The sequence below is a fragment of the Quercus suber genome, unplaced genomic scaffold, assembly GCF_002906115.3.
Source record: "Quercus suber isolate HL8 unplaced genomic scaffold, Cork oak 2.0 scaffold_221, whole genome shotgun sequence".
Classification (NCBI taxonomy): Eukaryota; Viridiplantae; Streptophyta; class Magnoliopsida; order Fagales; family Fagaceae; genus Quercus; species Quercus suber.
In genome coordinates this window covers 985,665-999,353 of record NW_027069679.1, presented here as the reverse complement: position 1 = coordinate 999,353, position 13,689 = coordinate 985,665, and the positions used below count along the sequence as shown (strand labels likewise).

At 38.4% G+C, this 13,689-nt stretch overlaps 1 long non-coding RNA gene across 1 annotated transcript in view; it reads right to left on the bottom strand.

Annotated features, from left to right (window-relative positions):
- Nucleotides 1–724: 724 nt before the first annotated feature.
- LOC136070253 (uncharacterized) overlaps nt 725–13,689 on the bottom strand; it is a 41,461-nt gene continuing 28,496 nt past the window's right edge. The window contains exon 3 of the long non-coding RNA XR_010631541.1: nt 725–904. This is a non-coding gene — a long non-coding RNA (uncharacterized LOC136070253). The remainder of the gene's footprint in view (nt 905–13,689) is intronic.

Here is a 13,689-nt window from a genome sequence, read left to right as displayed (position 1 = left end):
TTATTGTGAAAATATTGTGTACATAGCACATTATATTTTTCTTTAATTCTTCCCCAAATTTTGGCATTTACTTTTTTTTTTCCCCTACCATTTTCGGCAATACCATTGCCACAATTACTTTTTTTTTTTTTTGGCACTCACTTATTGCACTTCTCACACTCACACATCCGAGCAGGTAAGGAAAATTGGGCAGATGAATTACGGCAACACTGTTGCTGAAATTCAAGTTTTTCTCTTTCCTCCCTTTTTCTCATTCTCTCTCTTACTTTTTCTTGAATTTCGGCAACACTGTTGCCGAAATTCAATCTCTCTCCTCATTCTCCTAAATAACTTGTAACAATACTTATAACGCAAATATGTTTTAAATTTAGCAATATTTAACCAAAAGAGTTCATACTCTAGAGTCTAGACTTTCAAAGATTTAATTTTCATTTTTCAATATAATATAATATTCACCACCATTCTAGTTCAAGGTCGTGGTGCTATTGCCTATTTGTCTAATATTGTGCAAATGTAAATATCCAATGCAGATTTTGATGTATAAAAAGCCAAGCACATAGTAGCTAACTGTTGAAAGCATCTAAGTAGTAAGCCCCCCTTACACCTCCAAAATCACTAGTATTTCTTTGGATGGAAGCATATAAAATAAAATATGTCAAGTACATCGACTTCACCAACTTCTACTCCCACCCCTATGACTCTCCCCCAAAAACTTCAATCCTTGTTGCCTTCTAGTTTATATTCCCGAATCATAAGGATCACATTCTAAGTGTTTGCATATGTATTTTGGTGTATCTACATGCGTGTGACGAAATGGCATAGGAAGAGTTGAGTAGCATACTGAAGAGCACCACCTGCAACCTCAGATACAAACTTTTGAGTAGCAACAGCTACCAGCCTAATTCTGCAAAAATAAAGCCAAAATGAAATTTAATCAGACAAAATATAGCATTAAAAGAAAAACCCAAAAGGCATATAACATCAAATATCCTTTCTTTATTATATCTTCAGCAAGATTTAAACTTTTCTTCATTTACAAGTCACTCAAATTTATAAGAACTTGGACCTACCTCCTCACAAGAAGTAAAAGTGGCATTTAAGCTAGAGCTTTAACCAAAACCAAATTTGTAAGGACTTGAAAACACGCCCTTAGTTGATTCCCATCATAATTTGGAATTAAAAACACTAAATTTCTAAAGGAAAAATTACCAACAAGTAATAACATTTATCAAATTCTCAAGAACAGAAAACCAACTCGTCTGGTATCTGAAAGTCAAATTCAATACAAACCCATTAAAATTTTAATGAAAAAAAAAAAAAAAAACCGTATATTCAAAATTTTTAGAGGAAAAAAAAAACACTTACAGTGGGAGTGTAGTCCATTAAGGAAGCCAAAAAATCAGAGAGCGCAGCTGCATCTTCGTGTCTACCATCGCTCGATTGCTGTTGCTGGTTTTAGGCTCTCTCTCTGTGGCACCAAATCCCCGCCGCCAAATAGAAATGGCGTAACTCTCGCAGCCCATCAAACTCTCGCAGCCCAAGAAAACGTGGGAAATTAATATGGGGGAAGAGGTTTAGATGGGTTCCGGCCCAGTCTTTGCTAAATCCAATGACCCATTATCAGAGCCCATCAAACTCTCGCAGCCCAAGCCCACTTTTAAAAACCCAAATTCAAATTATAGCCAACGAAGCCTAAAAAATGGGATTTTGCTACAATATTTGTGCATATAAACAAGTCACGGTAGCTTATGCAAACCGTTTTGATATTCTTTCTTGAGGTTTCCTGGTGGTAAATATTTGATAGAAACATTTAAAAAATAAAAAATTTGATATTTTAATAAAATATAGTATAGAATAGATAATCATCTGTGGGTGTTTTAAAATTTGATTAGTTAAAATAGGAAAAGTAGTTTCTTCTAAATAGACAAGAATTTTTGTATAAATTGACATGCATGTTAGTGTATTGTCCTTCAAAATCACGAGATTTTGATATTAACGCTAAAGTTTCCTTCTACTATATTTGATGTTTGAGTTCAAAGTTTGTTTATGATCACTTTTACTTTCTATTTTGCTGCTTGAGGCTTGTGTGGTGGCTCTAGAAATTTTTTAAAGGGGTCATTAAAAACCTTAAATTAAACAAATTTAATAAAAAGAGAACTTGAATATATAGAGTTATCGACACCACAAAAAAAAAAAAAAAAATTCTATGGGTTTTTATATTTTGAAATCGTTACATGATAGTTCATTATCAATTGTCATTGTCAACTGTCAGTATAAGTAGGTGTGACAATTTTATTTTGTAAAGTTTGTACAACATTTTTTATTTTTATGCAATTGTCATTATTTTTATGAAAATATTTTAAACTAAATAGTAAAACTCAACCAACTGGCACTTTATTAATTATTGACCCACATAGCCACATTCATCCATACATAATAATGCACACAATCGGTATAAAACACAATCACACATATATAATATAAATTTTACAATAAAGAGAGACACTAACAACTCATAAAGACTCACTATTTACTCTTAAAGTTGAAGATATCCAAAGAATCAAATAAAAAAGAGATATGAGATAAGATTTATGTGTCAAAGAGAGAGAAAGAGATATGTTTTTGGATTGACTGATATGTGTTGTTGTTTAGTTTTATGCTAGGCTGGTCTATGATCACAATTTGCAAAAATATTTTTAAACATAAAGTTTATTTTTAAAGATAAAGTTAGGGGGTTCATCAACCCTCTGAAGATCGCGCAACACCGCCCCCACTTGTGCGCTGTATTTAGAAATTGCATATGTAGCTTCTTAGTCTTTTGTTTTTTTTCTTTTGGTAAACTGCAATATTATATATCAGACAGAAACAGAGAGACAGGGCATCCTCCTTACAAACATAGGCCAAAGAGGCTGGAAGGTTGCCAGAAACAAAACAAAAAGAAACTAAGGAAGCTTCTTAGTCTTAGCCGCCTGTAATGTTTTGAGTAAAAATCTTATTCATAAATAAACAAAACAAAAAGAAAAAAAAAAAAAACAATTTCTCTATTGTGTTTTAAATGGTGAGAATGACATATCATCAAAAATCATCTTTCTGGTTTTAGTTTGTAATTAGAGAGAGATTATTATGACCCGCTGGAGTCCATCCCTCTCACATCAAGTTGGATTTGGACATTTTCAGGGAAATAAATTATAGAACATCTAAATCAGAGACAATATATCAAGAACAATTCCAAACGCCAACAAAGAGACATAACTGGCATTCAATTAATTCTACTGCAACTTTCAAACAAATGGATTCAAAGCCGGAACAATAATATTCCATATGCCCTTAGGATATATAATGCTGGCCTGTGTCTCTGTATGTAATGTCAGCTTAATCTATATTTCCATGGGTGTTTACCCACGACCCCAATTAGAGACCCAGTAAAATGCCTCACTTTTTTTAATGAATTAAGTGCATAAATTTGTCATATAAAATGTGTCAGCTGTTAGTAATAGTGATCCCACCACCAACGGGATGTGGGGGAGATTGTATCCCACCACCAACGGGATGCAAGCAGATCTCAATCCCATCACACCAACAGTGAGGTGTTGTGGTGGTGGTTGCAACGCTGAGGAAGTGCACAGCAATGAGGCAGAGTAAGGATGGTTAGGTGAGATTGTGATTAATTTGTATTTGGTTGCCAAGACAATGTGAGAAAGGAAAGGATGAATTTTTTTTTTTATCTAGTGATGCCATTGCCACCTAGGCATTTTGTTAGACACATAGGATAGAAAGTTAACAAAAGTTAACAAAATGACATAAAGTGTAACGTTTTCAATAGTTTAGGGATGAAAAAAGAATTTTTGATAGTTTAGGGACAAAAAATGAACTTCATGTAAACTTTAAGGATGAAAACAATATTTTTGCCAAAAAAGAACCCTATCCAACATTACAACTGAGTTCTAACTGCAATAAAAAAAAAAAAAAAAAAATTTGTGAACCATCCTTGGCCTTGGCTTACTTGGGACAAAGGTAGACCAATGTTGTATAAGCATTAGGTTCAAATCTAACAAACCAAAAAATATTGAAAGTTTAATCATCACCCTTCTAGGATTCCCTAGACCAAGTATCATCCTGAAATTCCACCTCATTTTGTGGATTAACTTACAAATCAAATCAATACAGATGTATACAACAAAGAAAGAACAACCATCAGACATAGGATGTGCCAGAATTGAATCATGGTCTATCAAAGAAACCCCTCTAAAATTATAATTAGAATATTACATGAAATATTATGAGAGAACATCCTAGCCACCATTTCAAAAGGGGCGACGAAACAAATCTTGATTTTTAAAGATTGTGTGACTCCTCTCATACATGATTTTGATGTATATAATTAAAAAAAACCACACAATGTATAGAGGATCATATCATAGGGTTAGGCTTCTCGCCAAACCAACCCAATTACTGTAATGAAAGGCCTATATCTCAACTCAAACGATAGGAGATTCTAGAGAATATCGGCACACAAAAATGTGTCTAACCAGACAAAGGAATTAAATAGATACTTCAAATATTTCAATAACTTCATCCAACTTTGAAACTTGTATCCCTATGGTGGCATAACTTAAAATTTTTTCTCAACCAATAAAGGATTGAAGACAAGAATAAAATTTTATACTCCTAGAAAACAAATGATCTTTGATGTATTGTCAATAGGATCCAAAGACTTGAGAGTTATAAGCTCAACATCATATTTGACTTTAATAAATCTTCCAAACTACTCTCAGCAATTTCCATCCATGAGTTTCGCCATTCTCCTCAATCAACTCGAATTTTCATTTTTAGCCTCTTCAAAAATTTCTTTCAAAACATTATTTTGGCCTTCAATCTTAACTTGTTCATCACACTCAACATCTTTGATATTTCTTTCAAAATTGGTTGGACATTATTGAACTCTAAACCTGGCTCTTCACTTAATAAGTGAAAGATAATTCTAGTTATTATTCATACTGTATGAATTAATTGCCATATAATTTGACTTGTATGAAACAATATTTCATCAAAATCACGTGTAAAGAAGAAGTTTACCATCACCTTCCTCATTCTTGGCAATGAATAAATTTTAGGCTTACCTCTTCACATTTTGAAATATTCTATATCATTCCACCAATCTTCCACATCACTCTCAAGCTTGCTTCATACAAGTTGCACCTTGAAATCCTTAAGGATTTTTGCATTATCAAAACAATCCCCAAGATCAATGATCAAATCTATGAATTATTGGTATGATCTACCATTAAAGCATGAGATATCATTAAAATTAAGAACATGTTGATCAAGAGTTTGGCCATGAGCGCAGAATCTGATACAAATATACCTACCATATTCATGATCTTTTTTGAATTTTAAACATAGATCAATAAGCATGTAGAAAATCTCCTAAGAGTCCACAAGTCAATCACTCACCATTAGCATAAATTACCACATTGAGGGCCTGCACCCCACAATCACTGTCAATAGGGTAGTTTCCTTCATTTCACTTTCCCCATATCAAAATGTCAACAAGTTCTTATACCAATTAATGCAAAATGGAAACCCTGATGTTTGGTTATTCGTCAAGGCGTCGCCTTCCTGTGCCCATCCATTTCGAGTTTGGGTCAGGCATTGCCTCGAGTTGGAAGGAGTAGGGTGACAACGAGTTATCTGACACAGGTTTCATGGGTTTGCTTTAGAGGGCCGGTGTTCTAAAGTCCATTGTCCTATCTCGAAGTCTTTCTAATTTCTGAGACCTCTACAACCTTCGTCATTTGGTTCGACGGTGGTGTGCCACCACTCACACATTCCTCTTCTCTTGTGGCGAACTCACAGTTACTCTTGAGGATGGGGCTAATCAGTTACTTTTGCCAATCCTTGGTGATGTTGATCCTGCCACCATTGAGCTTTCCCTGGAAGAAGAAGCCATTGAAGTGGAGTTGAAGAAAAGGATGGCTGGAAATGCTAAGTTATCTTACTGGGTTAGTTCTTCTTCCAAGTTTTCTGCTGTTGCCCGCTGTGCTGCTTTTATTGCTTTTTCGCTTTGTAAGTTTGTCTTTAGGTCCCATTCACATTATGCCATAAAGCCTTTGTATTTTTGTTTGGCCATAAAAATATCTGTTAGAGTGAGTCTGCCGCTGGCCCCCATGTTTTTGGGGCATCTATATGTTCAACTAGATATCCTGCGAAGTGATGAGAGCCAGACTGGCTCCTGCCACATAGTTACTTCCTCTGTACATAGCACCATCCTGCAGCAATTATTATTCGAGCGTTGTGCCCAGTATTTGGCGAAGTGTAGGCCTGTCAGATTTGCTAAAGAGAAGTACCAACCCTGTCCGCAGGTAATTACTAACTTCTGTGGCAGATTTGAGTCTGATTTTCCTCTGACTTTTCGTTGGTCCAGTTTGAAGCCCATCGATTATTCTTTTGTTAAGTCCTTCGATGAAGGTATTGGTTTTTCTTGGAAAGCTTATAGACATTTGAGTTCTGGTTATACTTGTGTTGATTTTGGAATGGGTTTGTTTGTCAATAATGTTGGTTCTACCACCCCTTTAGCCGGTTTTGATGAGACTGGTATTACCTATCTAGCGGCCACCAATGCCGAATGGTTGCCCTACTTAGTAGATGAAGGTGTCAGGTTTGTCCATTATCCTGCCAATCAGGTAAGGAGACAATTTAGGTTGGATCAGGATATTCCTGATGACCTCTCCTTCCTCGCAGAGTCTCCTACTTCAGTTAAACCTTTCCTGTGGCACACTACTTTTGATTTTTGGAGGCAGCGTTTCAATGCGGTCACAGTTCCTGGTTCTCTAAGAGAGTGCCTTTGCACTCCTGCTATGCACGGCTATTGGCAAGCTGTAATGACCTCATTTGAGTAAGAATTGGTTGGCAGTCGTGGTTTCTCTCTCATACCTCCTGAGGGACTTAGCATGGTTGTCTCTCCCAATCCTCAGTTGCTCCTTCCTTCCAGGTCCGTATTGGCCTAAGCCAGGAAACAAAGCCGATCTGCCATCTTTGAATGGGATGAGGAGAAAAAAAGATGGTATTGGCATACAGGTTATTACCCCCCAGGTTGGGAAAAGAAGGTTAAAGTAATAAACATCCTTGCACCAGCCAAGAAAGTTCCTGCCAAACTTAAATCTGCCAGCAAGCTTAAGTTCGCCACTCCTCAGCCTCCCATAGGTGTTATTCCTACCAGCACAACACGAGGCAATAAGAGAAAGACAACTCTTCATCCTGTGCCTGCCATTCAGCAAAGAGTACGTCATTAAAAAACTTTTCCTTTGATTTTTCTTTCAAGTACACTTGCATATACTTTTTTTTTTTTTTTTTTTTTACTTTTCTTGAATTCTGACATGCTTACTGACTTCTTTCTTTAACTCTGCCTCTTATCCCCCTTTTCCTTTGTAGTCTAAGCACAAGGAGGACACGTCAGCTGCCCATCCCATTATACTCGAGGAACCTGAATTGGAGGTACACTTACTCTTTCTCCTCTCTCTCTTTCTTTTTTTTTTCTTTTTCCATTCACATGTGTCCAGTTTGCCATATGCTTTTGGTTACCTTAATCACCCAAAAGGTTATTATTATTATTATTATTATTTTTTATCTTCACATCTTCTTCTTCTTGTCTTCTAGGATGAGCCTGAGCCTCTCTCCATATATCACCCTACTACCGATGAGCTTTCTGCCCCCATAGGCACACCTACAAAGGGATCTCTTGGTGCGGCTGAGTTTGCAACACCTGCCCCTTCTACAGCTACTCACAGAGTTCCTACTAAGGCTACTACCTCTCCTACTGGACCGGTACTCATGGATGAGGATACTCATACTAGGGAGTTTAGTGAGGTCACCCCTACTCCTGCCGTGACGCCATCTGTTCAAAGGGAAGCCACCCCTCCTACTGTTACTCAGATCGAGGCCACTCCTGTTACACCTCTTGTCATTTCCATCGGTGACCCCTTTGTTTCTCTTTCTCAGGCTGTGAAGGACGGTTCTTCTCTGGTAGTTACTCTTTCTTCTATTCCTTTTTCTGCAACACTTAGGCCTGATGCTGACTTGTCCTCAGAGGAGTCTGAGGAGATCTTTGAGGATCCTGAGGATGAGCCCGTCTTGGGGAGGAGGATTTCTAAATCTAAGGAAGAGGAGAGTGTTCCACTCGAGAAAATGGGTATGTGCTTTCTTCCTTCCTTTCTCTTCTTTCTTCGTTAAGTTTACTCTTCTCCTCTTTTTTTTTTTTTTTTTTTGCTAAGTTCACTCTTCCCCTTTATTTGCATGTCTATCTCTCTATTTGCAGAGACCTTTGAGGGGCTAGGAATTGCAGCAGACATAGGGGTGTCTGCAGTAGCTGCTCCTGTCATGCCTACAATACCTATTCCTACCACATCTTTTGTACCAGTTTCTGCCGTATTTACAGCGTTCGTTTATGCCATTCTTTCTGTGCTTGTCTCTGTCTTTTCCACAGCCCCCATTACCGCTAGCTCTGGTAAATTTTCTTCTTCCTTCTTTCTTCCTTCACTTCTTCCCCATGGGTCTATCTGTCAAGACCTTTTTGTGTGCGTTAGGCTGGGCTACTTCCCGCGGCAGTAGGCCCAAGTATTCTAAGTAAAGGAGTTAAGACCGGTCCAACTGCAACTCAATTTAGTCTGGCTTGTGCGCAAACGTTGAGTCCAAGTCCAAGGGAAGACGCAGCAAAGTGGGCTTATCCTTTGTTTTTGCCACAGGAACTTTTCTCCAGTTTCTGCCGCAGGATTGACTTTTCTGTTTCTGCCGCAGGATTGATATTTCTGCCGCGGAAGGAACTATTCTCCAGTTTCTACCACAGGTCTAACTTTTCTGCTATGCAGCAAAACTTTTTGCCGTGTAGTAAAACCGTCTGCCGTGCAATAAAAGTTTCTGCTATGTAGTGAAGCTTCCTGCTGTGCAATAAAACTTTCTGCTGTACAGTAAAGCTTCCTGCCGTAAAGCCTTCTACTGTGCAATAAAACTTCCTGCCGTGCATTAAAGCTCTCTACCGTAAAGCCTTCTGCCGTGCAATAAAGCCTTCGGTAGTGTGAATGACTACCATTTTTACTGCAAAAATACTTTTCTAGTTCCTACGCATAAACAAATCTAAAACCCAAAGAAAATACCCATCAAACAAGTGCTAGTTTAAGCGGGTTAGCATATTCTCAAATATATATACATACGTATATAAGTATATATACTTATACGCATTCACATATATATCTATAAACATATTTTTCCAGAACATGAGAAACAACGTATATGTATATATATATATATATATATATATATACTTATGGCAAGATAATGATTAGTTTATGTCAAGAGGTAAAACATGTAATAATAAATAAAGGAGAAAGCTTCGGCAGGAAAGGTTTAGCTAGTAAAATAGTTAACACGGTAAACATAATGAAAATGTGCTACAGCAGGACAACTGATGCGACAGACGTGATAAAAACGTGCTACCGCAGGATGACTAAATACAGCAGATATAAGTTATAATGAGAGAAATCCAATATATTTACAATCAAAATTAAGTATTAAATCTGCCTATAGAATAAGTAAACCAAGAAGGAACCCAAACTCCAACTTCAACAACCTTATCATGGGCTCCTACCATAAAAGTTGTTCATTTTGGAGAATATGCCTAAATGGCTACTAGCTATTACTTTTGGAGATTTCAAAGAGTGGGTTTCCTAAGAGGGAGGGAAAAGATGGTCTATTGATGCATGCTCCTATTTCTGCCGCGTTTTCTCTCTTCTTTTTCTTTCTTTCTTTCTTTCTTTCTCTCCCCTCTGGGGGTTTTCTTCTTCCTCTGTTTTTCCTTCTTTCCCTTGTTTTTTCCTCTACCCCGGTCCCCCCATTCATTTCTGCCATGGTTACCTCCCTTTTATAGTGAGCTAATTCAATGGGACTTCTTCCTTTTACCCCTAGAGCTTCACAAACTGTTTTTGGTTTATTGTGGACATCCTTTCAAGATTACCCACTCACCCATTAGTTGCCCCGACCACTGCCATCTGCTCAAAACATGTTTGCTACACGACAAAATTCTCTTTTGTTTGTTCCTGCTGTATACCTCTACCTTACTACCTAGCTCTATAGCATGCATCAGTGGTCCCAACCATTTATTACTTCTTTTGGGTAAGATATCATCCTAGCAGGATATGTTCCCAAAAGAAGTCATGGCAGGAAACCAAATATGGACCTTCTTTTCCCCCCACCACCAAACCACGCCCTTTGAATCCCCTTGACCGTGGGCCTACCTCCCTTGTATTGGTTGGGTATAGGTTGGTGGTGCCCCGACCCTTTTGATCTTGCTCCACTGTCTTTTGTTTTTGTCTCCCACGCCATTCCTGCCGTAGCAGATTATTCTGTTTCGTCTGCTGCGTGTTTTTGTCTTATTTCTTCACGCGTTTCCTGCTGCATTTGTTGTTTCCTTTAGTTTGACTCTTCCTTCACGCAATTCCTGCTGCTAACACTTCCTGCCGTTCCTTGATTCTTTTCATCGTTCTTCTTCATATTAGTTTTCATGCCTATCTTTTTTATACAAATGGATTTGGACTTTTGTGGGCCAAATAATGTTAACTGGATCAAAAGGTTCTTGGGCCCAATTTATCTTCATTTGCCGAAGCCATCCTGCCAGAGAACTGTATTCTGCGACAAAGTTGTATTCTGCGGCAGACTTGTATTCTGCGGCAAACTTGCGTTTTGCCGTAGATTGCTTTGGCTTGCACTTCTTTCTTTGGACCCTTCTTGTTCTTTGGTCTTCTTAGTGGGCCTTTAGGCCTTGCTCTTCATTAGGCTTTCTTCCTTATAAGCCTTTTGGGTTCAAATTTGCAAAATTGGTCCTCAACATTTAGCCCCCTAAGCATATGGATTGCTTCTTTCTGGTGCTCCCCACACTCTCCTGAGTGTATTTCTTTTATAATTTCTTTTACTTCTTCAGGGCCCAAACATCTTAAGGGGTCCCCACCGTACCCTTTTTTGAAAATGACTGCATTGTGCAAAAAGTAGCACGTTGCCAACCTCTTTAGGCTTGTATCTTTCACTGTGCTCTTGTGGCAGGATGCCTTCTATCAGGTACTGCATGAATGGGCTTCTCCAGTCTTCGCTAATGAACACAGTGTAATTTTCCTCTCTGTCTGCCGCAAGCTGGCAGGTCCCACACTGGGTTTAGACTTGATCTGCATCTTTACCCATACTTGGCCAATAAAAGTCTGTCCTCTGGAGTTTGCAGTAAAGGCTGACTTCCCCGCAGGATCCGTAAGTCTTGTCATATACTTCTTTTAACTTTCTTTGGGCTTTCTCCTGCTGCACGCACTTGAACAAGACACCACCCGGCATCCTACGGTACAATTCCTCTCTCACTAGGACATAGTCTTTCAATACTTTTAGTTTTGCGTTATTTCCTTCCTTCATCAAAGCTTCTTTTATGGGGATCTGCCAGTCCCCTTCACACTGTTCTTCTTTGAATCTTTTTTTCAGCCTCTCAATTATGGACTCTTTTCTCTTGCCGACCTCTACTCTGGTGCTATCCCCTTCGAACATTATTTGCGAGCCTAGTGCGACCAAAGCATTGGCAAACCAATTTTCATTCCTTGGAGCATGTTCTATTTCAAAAGTAGAAAACTTTTCTTCCATCTTCTGGGCCATTAATGCACCAATGGCACATGAATTGGTGGCTAGGTAGAGTAACAATGATTTTTTGTGGATTGGGGCTTGCACAGTAGGAAGGTTCATCATGATCTGCTGTAGCCTTTCGAAGGTTGTCTGTTGTACTTCTTTCCTCAAAACTTTGCCCCTTCTATCTCAGCAAGGAATACCTTGGCAGGCAGTGTGGAACACCCTGGCAGGAAGTGTGGAACACCTTGGCAGGCTGGGCTACTAGCTTGGCCTTGTGATCCACATTCAATGTATGCACTATTAGCCCAGGATCCCATCCTGACATTTTCACTGTAACCCCATGCGAAGACATCTTTGAATTCTTTTAGCAACAATATTAATTCTGATTTCTCCTTTTCTGAAAGTCTTGAGCTAATTGAGATGGGTCTTAGTTCCTGTGGGTCCGACACCAAGTTAATTTCCTCCAATTTTTCTTCTGCCATAACCTATACATGCTTTTCTGCCACAACTTCTTTGTTTTTTCCTTCATTACTCTCCTCCTCCAAGCTTTCTTGAACCACGCAACACACCAAGCTTTTGTAGAAGATACATGATGTTGCTGCTTCATATAGATACTCTAAGCACTTTGTAGCGGGCTTTCTAAATTTTTTGTAGAATGGGCCTTAACCCCCCCAGCATGTGAGACAATTGGGTGAGTCTTTAGCTTTTTGAAGAAGACTTCCCAAATTTTGTTGCAGAATGAGACAGCGCCCCGTATACAAGAATAAGTCCTTAGCTTTCAGTAGGAGGCTTCCCATGTTTGTCGTAGAATGAGCTTTAGCCCCCAGCATGTGAGACAACTGCATGAGCTTGATATCACCTTCTCTTGGTGTGGATGTTCCATCATATGGTTTATGCATTCTTCAGTAAAGAAAAAATTAGATGCCATGGATCTACAAGTTGCCATATTGTAGAAATTCTTCGTTGCTAGAGAATTTGGGAAATAGTTACTTTCAAGTATGCTTTGGCTTTATTCCACTGCAAGCACAATTGCTTCCCATGTATTTTCTGCTGCATATGATTGTGGCTATAGCTCTTTTGCAGATTCTTTCTAAAGACTTACGATCATCGCTCATTTGTGAGTTTTTAGCCAAAAATTCATAACCACGACCCTTTTGCTGGCTATTGCTACCAAGACTCATATTTCATGGGTTTCTTCTTCGCTTGCTTTGAGTATGGGAATATTTAGATAGAGCTTGCTGCGTCTCTTGCTTCATAGTTGGCTAGTAATGGCCAAAAGTCAACGGCCTCTAATATAGAATTTTCCCATGACATACCCACATCTTTCTAGGACATTATGCTTCTTTATTCTTGTGGCAGAATGCCCTTGCAGCAGAACGCCTTCAATAAAAAACCACGTAATAGCTTTCTGCGGCAATAAGACAAGCAACTCTATTTACGGCAGGATGCGAGTGAGTGATTGTTTCTGCACTTTGTTTCAAAGTTCTTCTAGGATGAGACATGGGCATCAATGAGCTTCATGACTTGAAGAGTGATGGTGGAGTTGCATAGTTTGTAGAACAAGTAATCTGATACATTCTTTTCTAGAAACATCATAAAGATAATGATCATTAATGCCACTCTAGGTATAAATCTTCCAAGGTGATTTGCAGAAAACTTCTCAACTCTTTAAGGTTGTTGAATCGGTTTGCTAGACTCGATAATAGACAAAGAGCAGCTTGCAAGCAACTTGTAGATTTAGGCTTCTTTATGGAGAGTATGCAATTACTGAGTTGTTGGCTTCATCCCAAGGTCTAGATTTAATTTGGACACTTCACCACCGTATCACATGCCTTCAATGTATGCTTTGGTTGAAAGCGGATGTTTCAAAATCGCCGAATCGATTACTTCTCCCTCCTCCCTTCATTAATACTGATATATTTGCTGATGTAGTAGCAAAAAATTGATTTGGCAAAAGTGAATATGAAAAGCTTTATATGCACCTCTCTTACTTTGAGAACAAATCTCAAATTTGTTGTGCTAAATTTTGTGGTAGGATATTCT